We start from the raw sequence: 18,948 nt of genomic DNA on the forward strand, positions 1-18,948 counted from the left end.
GTGAGCCACTGCTCCTGGCCTTTATCAGTATTATCTAGGGAATGTTAGTCTAGGCATCAAGGGTTAGTGAATAGAGAATTTTAAGTGGTACAATTAGCTGTAAGATTGTCTTATTGAAACCTGCTTAATGTGGTTCAAATAAAAAATATCTTATTAAAAATATTAGAAGAGGCCAGGCGCGGTGGCTCACGCCTGTAATCCTAGCACTTTGGGAGGCTGAGGCGGGTGGATCACCTGAGGTCAGGAGTTCAAGACCAGCCTGACCAATATGGTGAAACCCTGTCTTAAAAATATATATATATTAGAAGAGGAAAATAAATGTTTTATTATTCATGTGCCATTATTATAACTGTGGAATTCCCCTAATAAAAATGTAGGAGCAAATAGGTAAAGCAACAATTAGATGAACAAATCTTTTTTATTTTTTATTTTTATTATTTTATTTTTTTAAAAAAGACGGGGTTTCACCATGTGGTCAGGCTGGTCTTGAACTCCCAACCTCAGGTGATCCGCCCACTGTGGCCTCCAAAGTGCTTGGATTACAGGCGTGAGCCACCACGCCCCGCCGATGGACAAATCTTAAATTCAGATGATTAAAAGAAAAAAAAAGTGAGACTAGGTGCAGTGGTCATGCCTGCAGTTTCAAAGACTTTGGGAGGCTGAGGCGGGAGGATCGTTTGAGTCCAGAAGTTCAAGGCTGCAGTGAGCTATGATCGCGCCACTGCACGCCAGCCTGTGGGACAGAGAGAGACCCTGTCTCAAAAAAAAAAAAAAAAAAAAAAAAAAAAGGAAAGAAAAGTAAACTAAAGGTCCTTTGCATTCTGACATTTATCCTTTGTACAGTTACTGTGTATTCATAGTGACTTTTTGTAAACCCTCAAGGGTAAATAAAACAACTTTCCATTGCCAGAGAATTATATTTAAATCAACATTACTATATAAACGTTTAACTTTTAACACATTTTTGCTTGTTTATTTCTTCTCTATACTTACATGCATGATAAATTCAGACACTTGTCCTCAGGAGTCTGGATTAAAAATATACTTTGTGTTGCTGGTTATACTGTCATAAAATGAAATTTTCTTACAAGGATACATGAAAAAGCACAGAGAGTGCTGCATGCAGTGGCTCACGCCTGTAATCCCAGCACTCTGCGAGGCCAAGTTGGGCAGATCACTTGAGGCCAGGAGGCAGAGATTTCAGTAAGCTGAGATCACACCACTGCACTCCAGCCTGGGTGAAAGGGTGAGACCCCATGTCAAAAAAAAAAAAAGAACAGACAAGGTGGGTGAGGTGGTTCATGCCTGTAATCCTAGCACTCTGGGAGGCCAAGGCGAGTGGATCACTTGAGGTCAGGAGTTCGAGACCAGCCTGGCCAACATGGTGAAACCCCATCTCTACTAAAAATACAAAAATTAGCCAGACATGGTGAAGGGTGCCCATAATCCCAGCTACTTGGAAAGTTGAGGCAGGAGAATTGCTTGAACCCGGGAGGCGGAGGTTGTAGTGAGCCGAGACCGTGCCATTTTGCTCCAGCCTGGGTGACAGAGCAAGACTTTGTTTCCCACCCCACCCCCAGAAAAAACCAAACAGGCAAAATGTATCTACAGTACAAGTGAGGAAAGTGTTTACTTTAAGGAGGTAGGAGGCTAATGCTTCGGAAGGACACAAAGTCAAGTTGCGGGGGTGCTGGTAATGTTCTGTTTCTTGACCCTGGCATTGTCACTGTGGGGAGTGTGTGTTCACTTTGGAGTAATTCGGTCAGTTGGACCCATGGGTTGTGTATATATGTTTTCCTGGTAGGTGAGTTGTGGACACTCCACTCCTCGGTGGATTTTGGCTTCCATGGCTACCGTCCTGTTGCTTTGTACATTTTTCTGATAAAAGCTTCAGTGAGAGCTTTTACAAATCAACCGAAACAATAAACTACAAAGAGGAAAATGGCCTGGAAAAATATGATTTCATACAGATAAGCTTTCCAGACACTCTTGTCTCCTGGCTCCTGTCCAAGCGCGGTGGCCAGCCATCTAGGCAGCCTTCCGCCTTTGTCTGCAGCCCTCCCCTCTTCTCACTCCAGAGGCTCTTTATTGATCTCCTCCCCGCCCGGCCTTCCGTTGCCATGGTAACGCAGCCCCCCCCGCCCCCCCCGCCCCCCCCCCCCCCCCCCCGCCTCGCACCGCGCTGTTCTGCACTTTTCTCTCCGAGGCTCAAAACAAGCATTGCACAAACCGTTCTTTGGAACGTGGCGAGTTCCCCCTAGATACTCTGTGGAAAGAAAAACCGGTTCATGGTCAAAATAATTTTCAGGGGCCAGATGTGCTGGCTCACGCCTGTAATCCCAACACTTTGGAAATCGAGGTGGGAGGATCACTTGAGGCTAGCAGTTGGAAGGCAGCCTGGGCCGCAAAGCGAGATACCCCCCCACCACAATTTCCAAAAACAAGCAAACAACTAAATAATGAATGCCCCTGTTCTTGGAATTTCCTAGTAGTTATTAGCATCTTAAGGCTCAGCACCTGTTGAACCAAAAGTTTCCCTAACTTCTTTGACCCTGGAAAGCTCTCCACAGCTTTCCTTTAACAGCTGCAGGTGCCCTGGGGGGGGCTACCTTTGGCGGCAACCTTTTTGGGAAACGCTGCCCTTAGCCCTTTTATATAACTGTTTGATGGATAGCTCTATCTGGATGTCACAAAGATACATCCAACTCATCTTGTTCAAAATCGATCTGATAGTGTCCCTAAAACCTTCAGTTCCTACTCTAATCAGTCCCTCAACCCTAGGATTTCCTTCCTTCCTTGCTTCCCCTTCTTTCTTTTTCTTTCTTCCTTTTTCTTTCTTTCTTCTTTTTCTTTCTTCTTTCCTCTTTCTTTCTTTTTCTTTCCTTCCTTTTTTTCTTTGAGACAGAGTTTTACTCTTGTTGCACAGGCTGGAGTGCAAGATGACGCCATCTCGGTTCACTGCAACCTCCACCTCCCAGGTTTAAGCGATTCTCCTGCCTCAGCCTCCCGAGTAGCTAGGATTATAGGTGCCTGCCACCATGCCCAGCTAATTTTTGTATTTTTAGTAAAGACAGGATTTCACTATGTTGGCCGGGCTGGTCTTGAACTCCTGACCTCATGATCCATGGGACTCGGGCTCCCAAAGTGCTGGGATTACAGGCATGAGCCACTGCACCTGGCCTATTTTCTTCAAATGTCTCTCAACCCCCTGACCCACCTCATGCTCACTGCTTTTTAAAAATATTAACTTATTTTAATTTTTGTAGAGACAGGGGTCTCACTGTGTTGCCTAGGCTGGTCTCGAACTCCTGACTTCAAGCAACCCTCCTGGCTCAGCCTCCCAAAGTGCTGGGATTACAGCCGAGCACCACCATGCCCGGCTAATTTTTGTGTTTTTAGTAGAGACGGATTTTCACCATATTGCCCAGGCTGGTCTCAAACTCCCAGGCTCAAGTGATCCACCCACCTCGACCTGCCACAGTGCTGGGATTACAGGCATAAGCCACCATGCCCTGCCTGTATTCCAATTTAACAAGTTCTGACTTCACAAAAGAACACCAAGATCTTGGTTCCAGTTCTCAAGAAAAGGTTTCCCTGGGGTCAGGGTGTATGGGCCAGGAGGTGCACATGCAATGGGCCTCGTGGTACAGGGAAACTGGCCAAGAGTGCTCCCTATTTTTGTTTTAGGCCTTGATTACATTTTGCACCTGGACTACTTCAGTAGTATCCTAAATCTCTCTCTAATCCCCCCTTCTCTCCCGCTCCTTAAATGTACAGTTTGCACTGCCACCCGACTGCTGGAAATACACCGTGATTGTTATTCCCACTGGTTAAAACTTCCCATTGGGCCAGGCACGGTGGCTCACATCTGTAATCCCAACACAGGGAGGCTGAGGCAGGCGGATCACTTGAGTTTAGGAGTTGGACACCAGCCTGGCCAACATGGCAAAACCCCACCTCTACAAAAAATACAAAAATTAGCCAGATGTGGTGGTGCGTGCCTGTAATCCCGGCAACTCGGGAAGCTGAGGCAGGAGAATTGTTTGAACCTGGGAGGCGGAGGTTGCAGTGAGCTGAGATCGACGTGTTACACTCCAGCCTGGGCCACAAGAGTGAAACTCTGTCTCAAAAAAATAAAAAATAGGGGTAGGGCCGGGCGCGGTGGCTCAAACCTGTAATCCCAGCGCTTTGGGAGGCCAAGGCGGGTGGATCACGAAGTCAAGAGATCGAGACCATCCCGGTCAACATGGTGAACCCCGTCTCTACTAAAAATACAAAAAATCAGCTGGGCATGGTGGCGCGTGCCTGTAATCCCAGCTACTCAGGAGGCTGAGGCAGGAGAATTGCCTGAACCCAGGAGGCAGAGGTTGCGGTGAGCCGAGATCGCACCATTGCACTCCAGCCTGGGTAACAAGAGCGAAACTCCATCTCAAAAAAAAATAAATAAATAAAAAATAGGGGTAGGGGAAGCTGAGCACTGAGACCAAGGGCTAAAGCTGGGAGACTGAAAAAATGCAGACCACCAGGGCATTACTTATTTCTCCGGCTCTGATCCGATGTTGTATCAGGGGTCTAATCAGGCCTGTGTCTGCCTCCTTGAATAACCCAGAGAATTCATCTCAACAGCCTTCCTACAGCAGCTCCCCACTCCAGGTGGCCCGACAGGAGTTCCAGACCAGTGTTGCCTCCTGGGACATTGACACAGCAGCCAAGTTTATTGGTGCTGGGGCAGCCACAGTTGGTGTGGCTGGTTCAGGGGCTGGCATTGGAACGGTGTTTGGCAGCTTGATCATTGCTATGCCAGGAACCCATCTCTCAAGCAGCAGCTCTTCTCCTACGCCATTCTGGGCTTTGCCCTGTCTGAGGCCATGGGGCTCTTCTGTTTGATGGTTGCCTTCCTTGTCCTCTTCATCATGTGAGGCTCTGTGGGGTCACCTGCCTGTCCCTGCTGCCGCAACTCCATGCCATTCCTGGTGCTGGGGTGTGCTAAGCTTTACCATTAAACGCAATGTTTCTCTAAAAAATTAATTAATTAATAAATAAAAATAAGTCGGGCGCGGTGGCTCAAGCCTGTAATCCCAGCACTTTGGGAGGCTGAGGCGGGTGGATCACGAGGTCCAGAGATCGAGACCATCCTGGTCAACATGGTGAAACCCCGTCTCTACTAAAGATACAAAAAAATTAGCTGGGCATGGTGGTGTGTGCCTGTAACCCCAGCTACTCAGGAGGCTGAGGCAGGAGAATTGCTTGAACCCAGGAGGCGGAGGTTGCGGTGAACCGAGATCGCGCCATTGCACTCCAGCCTGGGTAACAAGAGCGAAACTCCGTCTCAAAAATAAATAAATAAATAAATAAAAATAAATGAAGAACAAGTAAACAATACCCCCCCCCAAAAAAACACCTATGTTTTATACATTAAAAAAATAGGGCCAGGCACGGTGACTCATGCCTGTAATTCCAGCACTTTGGGAGGCCAAAATGGACAGATCACGAGGTCAGGAGTTCGAGACCAGCCTGGCCAACATGGTGAAACCCCATCTCTACTAAAAATACAAAAATTAGCCAGGTGTGGTGACAGGCACCTGTAATCCCAGCAACTTGGGAGGCTGAGGCAGGAGAATAGCTTGAACCTGGGAGGAGGAGGCTGCAGTGAGCTGAGATCCTGCCACTGCTCTGCAGCCTGGGTGACAAGAGCAAGACTCCGTCTCGAAAACAAAAACAACAACAAAAAAACCAAACCACAACAAAACAAAAAAACATAAAGCTGTGGCCGGGCACAGTGGCTCATGTCTGTAATCTTAGCACTTTAGGAGGCCGAGGTGAGAGGATTGCTTGAGCCCAGGACTTAGAGACCAGCCTGGGCAATATAGCAAGACTCTGTCTCTACAAAAAAATACAAAAATTGGCTGGGTGTGGTGGTGTGTGCCTGTAGTCCCAGTTATTCAGGAGGCTGAGGTGGGAGGATCACCTGAGCCCAGGGAGGTGGAGGCTGCAGTAAGCTGTGATCGAGCCACTGCACTCCAGCCTGGGCCATAAGTGAGATGGGAGTCTCACATGTTGGCCAGGCTGGTCTTGAACTCCTGACCTCAGGTGATCCACCTGCGTCGTCCTCCCAAAGTGCTGGGATTACAGGCGTGAGCCATGGCGCCCGGCCGAAAGCTCTTCTCTTTAAAAGTATGGTCTGACGTTGAGATTTTATTAAATTAACCATGTTCTTAAACCTGGCACAATCTCCGTAGGCTCCATGTAGGAAGCTGACAATCTCCTTCGGGCAAGCTCACTGGGGATTTGCGGTTGTAGACGGGGGAGCCCAACCAGCATAGCCCTCCCTACAGCGATGCTAGTCATCCTTCAGCATCCTTCAGCCCAACCTCAAACAAAATGGCGGCGCCCACACTGCAGCCTTCCTCGGGCGCCGCCATGTTGGATTACGTTTAGCTCCCCGCCTCCGCAGCTCTGTTAGCCACGCCCACCTCTAATCCAGTGGGATTCCCGCTACCCCAGATGCACCAGGCGTGAATCCCATCCCCCTCACAGCACCTGGCCAGACCGGGGTACGATCCAGTCTTTAGCACAGGTGTACTCCGCCGAGTATTCTGTCTCTGATCGTGACCTCCAGGCCTCAGCATGACCTGTCGAACGTTCCCAGGGGAGGTCCCAGGCGTGCATTGCTAGTGCCCCCACTGTAACTAAGGGGCTGACTGGTTGCTAGGAGTTTCCCTGTAGCTGAATTCCAGTTTAGGAACTTGAGCTGCTTGATTGCAGGACAAGACCCGAAATCCCAGGCCTAAGCGTAGTGTTCATGTCAGTCCCCGGATGGATCACCAAGCCCAAGCTTGCGACCCTCAACCGATTAGATGTTCGCACCGCAAGGGGAATGCCTCTCCTGAGTCCACTGTTAGCACCCCCACCATCACCCCACTCCCACCAGCGTGGCCCTCGTGACCCTGAGCCTCCGTGTGGCCACCTGGTCCCATTCAGAGGTGGAGATCAGGTAGTGAGACGCACAAGAGTTTATTATGGGCCTCTTGCATTGGCCCCTTGCACGCCGCTCAGTAGCTTTGTCTTGAGGCTTTCTGGGGCTCCAAGCCTCCTTTGTCCCCCAGAGCAAGAGTCGGCTTCTGTGAGAGGAGAGACATGGTACCTGGAGGAAGAGCAGCTGGGGGCCCCCAAAGGAGAAAGGGTAAACAATACAAGACACAATGAGAGTCAGGACACAAACATCCCTGCACTCTCTCCCCCTTAGGACACTGTCCTTCCCTCCTCCTCCCTCCCACGCTGCCTCCCAGGCATCCCTCCCTGCTCCTGGGGACAAGCAGGTCCCTGATGTCATTGGCCCTGCAGGCGCATGTACAAGTGCCAACCTGTTCTGGCTGCAGTTCCCAGGCCAGCCCCGGGAAATGCCAGCTTTAGCTCTTATACAGGAGCACACACCTCTCATGCCCATCCAGGAAAGAATGGGTGAGCCTCTGCCTGAATGGCCAGCATTCACCACCACTGCCACCCAGGACCTTCAGAAACGTATTGAGGCAGGAACTGGCCTCTTGCGAGGTGATGATCATGATCTTAGAGTTCCTGAGGCCTGCTCACTGATATTTGTCATCCATGAGACTGTTAATACCCACTGAAGGCACAGTGGGGGAGGAATTGCGATTGTCATCAGAAGCACGAGGTTACCTCTAGAGTAATGACCCATTCGGAACGCAGTGGCTCTTGCCTGTAATCCCAGCACTTTTGGAAGCTGAGGAGGGCGGATCAGTTGAGGCCAGGAGATCGAGATTAGCCTGGGCAACATGGTAGAATCCCTTCTCTACAAAAACTAGCCAGGCAGCTGGGCACAGTGGCTCATGCCCGTAATCCTAGCACTTTGGGAGGCCGAGGCGGGTGGATCACGAGGTCAGGAATTCAAGACCAGCTTGACCAACATGACGAAACTCTGTCTCTACTAAAAATACAAAAAATTAGTCAGGTGTGGTGGTACGTGTCTGTAATCCCAGCAACTTATGAGGCTGAGGCAGGAGAATCCCTTGAACCCGGGAGGCAGAGGTTGCAGTGAGCTGAGATTGCACCATTGCACTCCAGCCTGGCCAACAGAGCAAGACTCCATCTCAAAACAAAAACAAAAACAAAAACAAAAACAAAACAAAAACCCACCAAAAAAAGCTAGCCGGGTGTGGTGGTGGGTGCCTATAGTCTCAGCTACTCAGGAGGCTGAGGTAGGAGGATCGCTTGAACCCAGGAGGCAGAGGAGGCGGAGGTTGCAGTGAGCCGAGATCGCCCCACTGCTCTCCAGCCTGGGCAACAGGCTAGAGAGTGCCAGCCTCCAGCCTGTTTGCCAAAGGAAATAAACCTCCTAAAGGAAGTGCCTAAAGGAAGTGCCTCCTTAAGGAAGTGTGCCTGTGACATGTGCCTAAGTGGTCAGAACACAGCTTGGTTTTATATATTTTAGGGAGACATGAGACATCAATCAATATATGTAAGAAGTACACTGGTTTCATGCAGAAAGGCAGGAATAACTCTTGAAGACAGGAAGGGGCTTCCAGGTCACAGGCAGGTGAGAGAGAAATGGTTGCGTTCTTTTGGTTCCTGATAAGTCTTTCTAAAGGAGGGAACAATCCCAATACGCATCCATCTCAGTGAGCAGAGGGATGACTTTGAACAGAATGAGGTAGATTTTCTCTGAGTGGTTCCCAGCTTGAAGAGGCCTGAGATATTTTCCTTTCAGAACATAAACCAGGATGCAGAACCCGGTTACCAAGTGGAAGGAGGAAAGAAAACAAAATAACAGTAAAATAGATAGCTGTGAAAAATCATTATAATAGCATAAATATTATGATCCAGCTTGATACAATTGTGTGTGTGTGTGTGTGTGTGTGTAGTGCTAACTGTACAGTGGTAGGATTTCAAGTCATTAATATTTTTTTCTTTCTTTCTTTCTTTTTTATTTATTTATTTATTTATTTTTTTTTGAGACTGAGTTTCGCTCTTGTTACCCAGGCTGGAGTGCAATGGCGCGATCTCGGCTCACCGCAACCTCCGCCTCCTGGGTTCAGGCAATTCTCCTGCCTCAGCCTCCTGAGTAGCTGGGATTACAGGCACGCGCCACCATGCCCAGCTAAGTTTTTGTATTGTTAGTAGAGACGGGGTTTCACCATGTTGACCAGGATGGTCTCGATCTCTTGACCTCGTGATCCACCTGCCTCAGCCTCCCAAAGTGCTGGGATTACAGGCTTGAGCCACCGCTCCCGGCCATTTCTTTCTTTTTTTGAGATGGAGGCCCTCTCGCCACCCAGGCTGGAGTGCAGTGGCACGATCTCGGCTCACCGCAACCTCCGCCTCCCAGGTGCAAGCGATTCTCCTGCCTCAGCCTCCCAACTAGCTGGGACTACAGGTGCGTGCTACCATGCCCAGCTAATTTTTGTATTTGTAGTAGACATGGGGTTTCATCATGTTGGCCGGGCTGGTCTTGATTCTTGACCTCGTGATCCACCCGCCTCAGCCTCCCAAAGTGCTGGGATGACAGCTGTCAGTCACTGCACCTGGCCACAGCTCCTTCTTATAGTGTGTGTACATTTTCACAGCTCACAGGGCAGGTGTGGGTGAAGCTGGCTCCTTCCCCAAGGAGCATTAATGCATTTCTAATAGCAGGATGAAAACCAGTGCCAGGCCATGGAGAGAAGCAACTTCTCAAATGCTGGTGGCTTACAGATGTTGTGGCTTGAATATAATTTTTTTTTAAGAGGCATGATCTGGCTATGTTGCCCAGGCTGAAGTGCAGTGGTGTGACCTTGGCTCACTGCAGCCTCAACCTCCTGGGCTCAGGCAATAATTCTTCCACCTCAGCCTCTCGACTAGCTGGGACTACAGGCACACGTCACCATGCCTGGCTAATTTTTTAATTTTTTTGTAGAGACAGGGTCTCACTATGTTGCCCAGGCTGGTCTTGAACTCCTGGCCTCAAGTGATCCTCCCAGGTAGATCTCTCAAATCATTAGGATTACAGTTCTGAGCCACGACAACCAGTCATAGTCTGAATCCAGAACTTATCATCCTAGTTGTAACCCCAGGAAGCATCAGATTTGCGACATTAGAGTTTCCGTGGCCATCTGGTTTAATGGGCTGATGAAGATACTTCTCAGCAGTTCTTAAATTCCCATTGTCAGGCCTCCAAGTCCAAGCCTGGCCATTTTACCCTTGGTGACCCACATGTACACCTCTGGATGGTCCCCAGGAGCCAGAAAGTCTGAAGTAACCACAGGTAACCAGGTGACCACAGAAAGAAGTGAAACAACTTTGTTCCTGCCTCAACTAATTGCTCTCCTGCTGCAACCTGCAACCTGCAACCTGCAACCTGCAACCTGCAACCTGCAACCTGCAACCATTGTTCCTGCTCAGCCTTGTGGGATTTCCCCTCTGGACATTGGATTTCCAAAGATCCCCACCCCTGTAACTATGTAATTTACCTCACCCTCCCCTCTGCTTGCAACCGATAACCCCCACACTTGTGATCACGCCTGTTTATAATAGATGACCCCTACCCTTGTGACCATGCATCCCATGACGCCCTTCCCCATCCTAAAATAGATTGCCACCTTTAACTGACCACTTGCTCCAACCTATAAACCAACTCCTATCCCACCTCCCTCCACTGACTTTCTTTTCAGACCCAGCCCACCCTCACACTGGTGAATAAACAGCCATGTTGCTCACACAAAGCCTGCCTGGTGGTCTCTTTATGTGAGCGATGTATCCTAACACCCATGATGAGATGTTAGCAATTGAAGCCCTCAAAGAGTTGTTCCCAACAAGCAATAGACAACCCAGTGTCTCACCAAAAAATTTCCCCTAGACTTACTTAAATACAGAAGGTGGCTGGGTATAATGGCTCATGCCTGTAATCCTAGCACTTTGGGAGGTCGAGGTGCGAGGATCCCCTGTTCGAGATCAGACTGGGCAACAAAGCAAGACCCCATCTCTACAATAAATTAAATAACAACAACAACAATAATAATAATTAGCCTGGGCTGCAGTGAGCCGTGAAGTGGGAGAATTACTTGAGGTTGGGATGTTGAGGCTGCAATGGGCCATGATCATGCCACTGCACTCCAGGCTGGGTGACAGCGTGACACCCTGTCTCAAAAAATAAATAATCTGTACATAATCTGTACGTTGTGCCACTGCACTTACTCCAACCTGAGCGACAGAGCAAGACCCTATCGCCAAAAACAAGCAAACAAAAAGAATCACTGAAAGTTTTTTGTTAGAACCTTTATGACCTACTTTTTCGCATACCAAGAAAGGATTCAAGTCTGGCAGGTACCGTGGCTCACGCCTGTAATCCCAGCACTTTGGGAGGCAAAGATGGGAGGACTGTTTGAGCCAAGGGGTTCAAGATCAGCCTGGGCAACAGAGTGAGATCTGTCTCCACAGAAAAGTAAAAAAGTTACTCAGGTGTGGTGGCATTTGCCTGCAGTCCCAGCTACTTAAGAGGCTGAGGCAGGAGGATCGTTTGAGCCCAGGAGCTCTAGAGGCTGCAGTGAGCTATGAGTGACAGCCTGAGTGACAGAGCAAGACTGTGTCTCAAAGGAAAAAACAAAGAAAAAAATACATATTTTACTTACACAAAATAGGTACGGATTTAGTTTTTCTTGAGATGGAGTCTTGCTCTGTCACCCAAGCTGGAGTGCAATGGCACGATCTTGGCTCACTGCAACCTCCACCTCCTGGATTCAAGCAATTCTCCGGCCTCAGCCTCCCGAGTAGCTCAGATTACAGGCGCGTGCCACCACGCCTGGCTAATTTTTTGTATTTTTAGTAGAAATGGGGTTGTTGGCCAGGCTGGTCTCGAACTCCTTACCTTATGATCTGCCCACCTTGGCCTCCTAAATTGCTGTTATTACAGGTGTGAACTATGGCACTGGGCCATATGTACAGATTTTGACAAAATCTGTACAGATTTTATTTTTTTGGAGACAGGGTATTACTTGGTCACCTGGGCTGTTGAGTGGCACAATCATGACTCATTGCAGCCTTGACCTCCCAGCCTCAAGTAATTTCCCCTACCTCAGTCTCCTGAGTGTCTGAAAGTACAGGCATCTATCATCGCACTCTGCTAATTTTTTTTTTTTTTTTTTTTTTTTGGTAGAAACAGAGTTTTGCCATGACACCCCAGTTGGTCTCGAACTCCTGGGCTCAAGCGATCCTCCCATTCTTGGCCTCTGAAAGTGCTGAGATTACAGGTGTGGCTAATATATATATTTTTTACTTTTTTGTAGAGATGGGGTCTTGCTATGTTGGCCAGGATGGTTTTGAACTCAAGTGATCCTCCCACCTCGGCCTCCCAAAGTGCTGAGATTACAGGCATGAGCTACTGTGCCCAGCCTATGTACAGACTTTTTAAAAAATGTATTGTTTATTATTATTTTTTGTTTGTACAGAATTTTTAGGATAAAAATGACAAAATGCCAGTGCAAGAAATCCAAGGACAAAATCAATGTAGAGACAGACCATGTCCAGGACTTAGTGAAGTCAATACAGCAAAGATGCCAGTCCTCCCAAAGCGATCTACAGGTTTAATGCGATTCCTGGCAAAATCTCAGCTAGGTGTTTTTGTAGGCACAGGCAAGCTTACTGTAAAATTAATATGGAAAGGACGGCCGGGCGCAGTGGTTCAAGCCTGTGATCCCAGCACTTTGGGAGGCCGAGGCGGGTGGATCACGAGGTCAAGAGATCGAGACCACCCTGGTCAACATGGTGAAACCCCCTTCTCTACTAAAAATACAAAAAATTAGCTGGGCATGGTGGCGCACGCCTGTAATCCCGGCTACTCAGGAGGCTGAGGCAGGAGAATTGCCTGAACCCAGGAGGCGGAGGTTGTGGTGAGCCGAGATCGCGCCATTGCACTCCAGCCTGGGTAACAAGAGCGAAACTCCGTCTCAAAAAAAAAAAAAAAAAAAAATAATAATAATAATAATAATAATAATTGCCTCAAAAACTTACCTTAACAAGAAAAAAATGATTATGAATGGACTATCCAACTCAAGAAGGTAGAGGGGGCTGAGCACAGTGGCTCACACCTGTACTCCCAGCACTTTGGCAGGCTCAGGTGGGCAGATCACCTGAAGTCAGGAGTTCAAGACCAGCCTGGCCAACTTGGCAAAACCAGGTCTCTATTAAAAATACAAAAAATTAGCAGGGCGTGGTAGTGCATGAATGTAATCCCAGCTACTTGGGCGGCTGAGGCAGGAGAATCGCTTCAAACCTGGGAGGCGGAGGTTGTGGTCAGCCAAGATCGAGCCACTGCACGTCAGCCTGAGCAACAGAGTGAGACTCCGTGTTAAAAAAAAAAACAAAAAAACAGAAGAAATAAATACATGAAAGCAGAGATTAAATTATAAAAGCGAAAAATCAGTAGACCAAATATATAATTTCAAATAATTTTATTTTGGATAATAAATATGGATAAGTCATTAGTGAATGAATTTTCACAACTACAAATCATAAGAAGTACAAGAGAAGGGCCAGGTGCGGTGGCTCATGGCTGTACTTTGGGAGGCTGAAGCAGGTAGATCATCTGAGGTCAGGAGTTCAAGACCAGCCTGGGTAATGTGGTGAAACCCCATCTCTACTAAAAATAGAAAACTTAGCCAGGCATGGTGGCGCTCACTTGTAATCCTAGGTACTTGGGAGGTTGAGGCAGGAGAATTGCTTGAACCTGGGGGGCGGAGGTTGCAGTGAGCCAAGATCGTGCCACTGCACTCCAGCCTGGGTGACAGAGTGAGAATCTGTCTAAAAAAAAAAAAAAAAAAGATTAATAGAGTAGGAATAGCTGAATTTTAATTTTTAATGTTTTTTTTGAGACAGTGTCTAGCTCTGTCTCCCAGGCTGAAGAGCAGTGGCCCAGTGATGGCTCACTCCGCTCTCAATCTCCTGGGTTCAAGCGATCCGTGGAGGTTGAGCCTGGTGAGCAGCTGGGACTTCAGGTGCTTGCCACCATGCCCAGCTAATTATTAAAATTTTTTTCTAGAGGCTGGGTGCTGTGACTCACACCTGTAATCTCAGCCCTTCGGGAGGCAAAGGTGGGTGGATCACTTGAGGCCAGGAGTTCGAGACCAGCCTTGCCAACATGGCAAAAACCCGTCTCCTCTGCTAAAAGTAAAAAAAAAAAAAAAAAAAAAAAAAAAAAAATTAGTTGGATGTGGTGGTGCGCCTGTGCTTCCAGCTACATGGGAGGCTGAAGCAGGAGAATCGCTTGAACCCAGGAGGGGGAGGTTGCAGTGAGCCGAGATAGTGCTACTGCACTCCAGCCTGGGGGACAAAGCGAGACTCTGTTTCAATAAACAAATAAATACATAAGTAGAAAAACTTTTTCAAATTTTTTTGAATTTGAGCAGGAGACTCACTTGGACCTGGGAGGCAGAGGTTGCAGTGAGCTGAGATCACAACACTGCAGGGCAGCCTGTGTGACAGAGAAGATTGTCTCATCTAAATTAAGGGTAAAAAAAGAAAGCCATATCTCAACATATCATTTGTGATATAACAAAGGAAAATAATTAAGGAAAAATAAAGCTTTATCAAAACACGGAACTGATATACACCCACTCACCCCAGTCACCCCTCATTCCTCACCCCGAAGACTCTCTATTAGTGACCCCACAGATAGCCACAACTTGGCTTTCCCTTGCCCATCCCTAAGCGAAGTCACCATTCCCGACACAGGCCAGCATCTAGGTGAGTCGCTGTCACAAAGACCCCTTCTGCCTTGCACCTGGCCCCATCTCTCATTCCTGGCTTATATAATTGCTGTCTTTCACATCCTCCTTAGCAGCTGTGATGTCTCAGTTTGCCCACAGCCAATATGGCGTTGGTGGCTGCGGGGGTCTTGCTCCTTCGGATGCTTGGGGGCTGTCTATCTGCCCACGGTGATGCCTTCCAAGGCGCAGCTTCTCCAGCAAGTGGGGTGCAGGTGCGGGAGCGTCAAGGGAGGCAGTCGGGTGGGGTGGGGTTGGGCGTGGGGTTGGGGAGACAGAGGTTGGAGTGTTGGAACTGTGTCTCACAGTGTGACATTTGGAGAACTCAAAGACATAAAACTGTAAAGATACATAAAGTCAGCCGGGCGCGGTGGCTCAAGCCTGTAATCCCAGCACTTTGGGAGGCTGAGGCGGGTGGATCACGAGGTCAAGAGATCGAGACCATCCTGGTCAACATGGTGAAACCCCGTCTCTACTAAAGATACAAAAAAATTAGCTGGGCGTGGTGGCACGTGCCTGTAATCCCAGCTATTCAGGAGGCTGAGGCAGGAGAATTGCTTGAACCCAGGAGGTGGAGGTTGCGGTGAGCCAAGATCACGCCATTGCACTCCAGCCTGGGTAACAAGAGCGAAACTCCGTCTCAAAAAAAAAAAAGATACATAAAGTCAGTTACGGAGACATAAGAACCATATACACATAAGTGTGATGTATGTTGGATTTTAAGATCATTCTCATGCAAATTGTTGAAACTTGTGATAGTGAAAGTTATTATACTTTTTATTTATTTTTATTTTTATTTATTTATTTTATTTTATTTTTTTTTTTTGAGACGGAGTTTCGCTCTTGTTGCCCAGGCTGGAGTGCAATGGCATGATCTCGGCTCACCGCAACCTCCGCCTCCTGGGTTCAGGCAATTCTCCTGCCTCAGCCTCCTGAGTAGCTGGGATTACAGGCACACGCCACCATGCCCAGCTAATTTTTAGTATTTTTAGTAGAGACGGGGTTTCACCATGTTGACCAGGATGGTCTCGATCTCTTGACCTCGTGATCCACCCACCTCGGCCTCCCAAAGTGCTGGGATTACAGGCTTGAGCCACCGCGCCCGGCCTATACTTTTTATTACCTTTGGTTCATGTGTCCTGGGCTCAAATGATCCTCCCACCTCAGCCACCTGAGTAGCTGGGACCACAGGTATGCACCACCACATCTGGCTAATTTTTAGATTTTTTTTGTAGAGATGAGGTCTGGCTAGGTTATCTGAGCTGGTCTTGAACTCCTGGACACAAGCAATCCTCTTGCCTCAGCCTCCCAAAATGTTGGGATTACAGGTGTGAGCCACCCAGCCCGGCTAAATGTCTGCCTTTTAATTGGCATATTTAGACCATTTACATATAAGGCAGTTATTGCAATGTTAACACTTGCGTTTTTCATTTTATTGTTTGTTTTCTGTTTGTTTTCTTTGGTCCTAGGTCCTTTGTTTTTCTAGTCTTACTGTGGGTTACTTGGATACTTTTTAGAATTCTTTGATTTATGTAACGTTTTTTGAGTCTATCTCCTTCCTTGTACAGTTTTCATAGTGATTGTTCTGGGTATTAAAATACGCATGTCTCTTTTAGTCTCTTATCACAGTCTACTGTGACTTAATGATTTTTTTTTTTTTTTTTTTTTTTTAGGCAGAGTTTCACTCTTGTTTCCCAGGCTGGAGTGCAGTGGCGAGATCTTGGCTCACCACAACCACTGCCTCCCAGGTTCAAGCAATTCTCCTGCCTCAGCCTCCAGAGTAGCTGGGATTACAGGCATGCACCACCACGCCCGGCTAATTTTGTGTTTTTAGTAGAGATGGAGTTTCTCCATGTTGGTCAGGCTGGTCTCGAAGTCCTGATCTCAGGTGATTCGCCTGCCTCGGCCTCCCAAAGTGCTGGAGTTACAGGCATGAGCCACCGTGCCCTTCCTTTTTTTTTTTTTTTTTTTAAATTGTGGTAACCTTCCTGCTATTAACTGCATCTTTTACTTTCTGTTTTCTGCTTTACCATCTGGAGCCTTGCTGACTATGGAGGGGCTGTCCCTTCCAGGCTTCGCCAGTTACTAGAGATAGTAAGCAACTTGTCCCTGAATATTGTTTTTTTTCTCGAGACAGAGTCTTGCTCTGTCTCCCAGGCTGGAGTGCAATGGCACAACCTTGGCTCACTGCAACCTCTGCCTCCTGGGTTCAAGTGATTCTCCTGCCTCAGCCTCCTGAGTAGCTGGGATTACACGTGCGTGCCACCATGCCCAGCTAATTTCAAATGCAAACCAGTCAATCCAGAGTCCATAACCACAACCATCTCTTCTACCGGGCTGTCACATTCCAGGCCACTATCCTCCTGTTCTAACCATGCCAGGACCAGGCGACTAGAGACTATCTCTATGCCCCATACGCTGAAATTATTCAAACAAGCTAATCCTAAACCTTCTTACCCTGCCTTGCCAGAGACCCAGAGAGAGAGAGATGGAGATGCATGCTCTGGTGTCTTTTTGTTTTGTTTTGTTTTGTTTTGTTTTTTGAGACAGGGTCTCACCCTGTCACTCAAGCTGGAGTGCAGTGACACGATCTTGGCTCACTGCAACTTCTCTACCTCCCGGGTTCAAGCGATTCTTCTGCCTCAGCCTCTCTAGTAGCTGAGATTACAGGCGTGCACCACCGCGCCCAGCTAATTTTTTGTATTTTTTAGTAGAGAGGGGGTTTTACCATGTTGGCCAGTCTGGTCTTGAACTCCTGACCTTGGGTGATCTGCCTGCCTTGGCTTTCCAAAGCGCTGGGATTGCAGGCGTGAGCCGCTTCACCTGGCCCAAACTATCTTTTCAATGGCAGTTATCTACTGATCTGTTGGCCTTATGGCACCTGAATAAGAAAAACATATTGTCTTCCTTTGTTTAGGCTGCTCTCTCAAAATATCATAGACTGCGTAATTTGTAAACAGCAGAAATGGGCTGCTTACAATTCTGGAGTCTGGGAAATCCAAGATCAAGGTGGCAGCAGATTCATGTCTGATGAGGACCCATTCCTCATGGATGGTGCCTTCTATGTCTCCTCACATAGCAGAAGGGGACAACAGGCTCCTTCAGGCCTCTTTTATAAGGTCACATCACTAAATCCTACTTATGAGCAAGGAGCCTTTATAATCTATTCACCTCCTATAGGCCCACCTCTTAATACTATTGCTCTGGAGGTTAGGATTTAATGTATGAGTTTTGTATGAATTCAGACTACATATATATAAATGTGTGTGTGTGGTTTGTTTTGCTTTGTTTTGTTTTGTTTTGTTTTGTTTTTTGAGGTGGAGTCTCGTTCTGTCTCCCAGGCTGGAGTGCAGTGGTGTGATCTTGGCTCACTGCAACCTCTGCCTCCTGGGTTCAAGTGATTCTCCTACCTCAGCCTCCCAAGTAGCTGGGATTACAGGCATGCACCACCATGCCTGACTAATTTTTGTATTTTTAGTAGACATGGGGTTTCACCATCTTGGTCAAGGTGGTCTTGAACTCCTGAGCTCAAGTGATCTGCCCACCTTGGCCTCCCAAAGTGCTGGGATAACAGGCATGAGTCACCGCACCCGGCCTCATATTTTAAACCTACAATTACTAACAATTTTTCACTTTATGTGGAGTTTGGAAACCTCGCTTTTGTCTGGGTCCTTTGCCCAATCCACTTTTAAATATCATTGCCTTAGTATCGAATGGTATTACAATTTTTTTTTTTTTTTTCTTGAGACGGAATTTCGCTCGTTACCCAGGCTGGAGTGCAATGGCTCGATCTCGACTCACCGCAACCTCTGCCTCCTGGGTTCAGGCAATTCTTCTGCCTCAGCCTCCTGATTAGCTGGGATTACAGGCACGCGCCACCATGCCCAGCTGATTTTTTGTATTTTTAGTAGAGATGGGGTTTCACCATGTTGACCAGGATGGTCTCAATCTCTTGACCTTGTGATCCACCCGCCTTGGCCTCCCAAAGTGCTGGGATTACAGGTGTGAGCCACCGCGCCCGGCCCACAATTTTGGTTTTAATCATCAAATATGGCATATAAAACTCATGAGGAGCCGGGGGTGGTGGCTCAAGCCTGTAATCCCAGCACTTTGGGAGGCGGAGGCGGGTGGATTACGAGGTCGAGAGATTGAGACCATCCTGATCAACATGGTGAAACCCCATCTCTACTGAAAATAC

At 47.8% G+C, this 18,948-nt stretch overlaps 1 pseudogene; it reads left to right on the forward strand.

Moving 5' to 3' along the window:
- The first annotated feature begins 4,469 nt into the window (after positions 1-4,469).
- LOC120366572 (ATP synthase F(0) complex subunit C1, mitochondrial pseudogene) lies at positions 4,470-5,024 on the forward strand (annotated as a pseudogene).
- The last annotated feature ends 13,924 nt before the right edge of the window (positions 5,025-18,948 follow it).

This window comes from Saimiri boliviensis, chromosome X, assembly GCF_048565385.1.
Source record: "Saimiri boliviensis isolate mSaiBol1 chromosome X, mSaiBol1.pri, whole genome shotgun sequence".
Lineage (NCBI taxonomy): Eukaryota > Metazoa > Chordata > Mammalia > Primates > Cebidae > Saimiri > Saimiri boliviensis.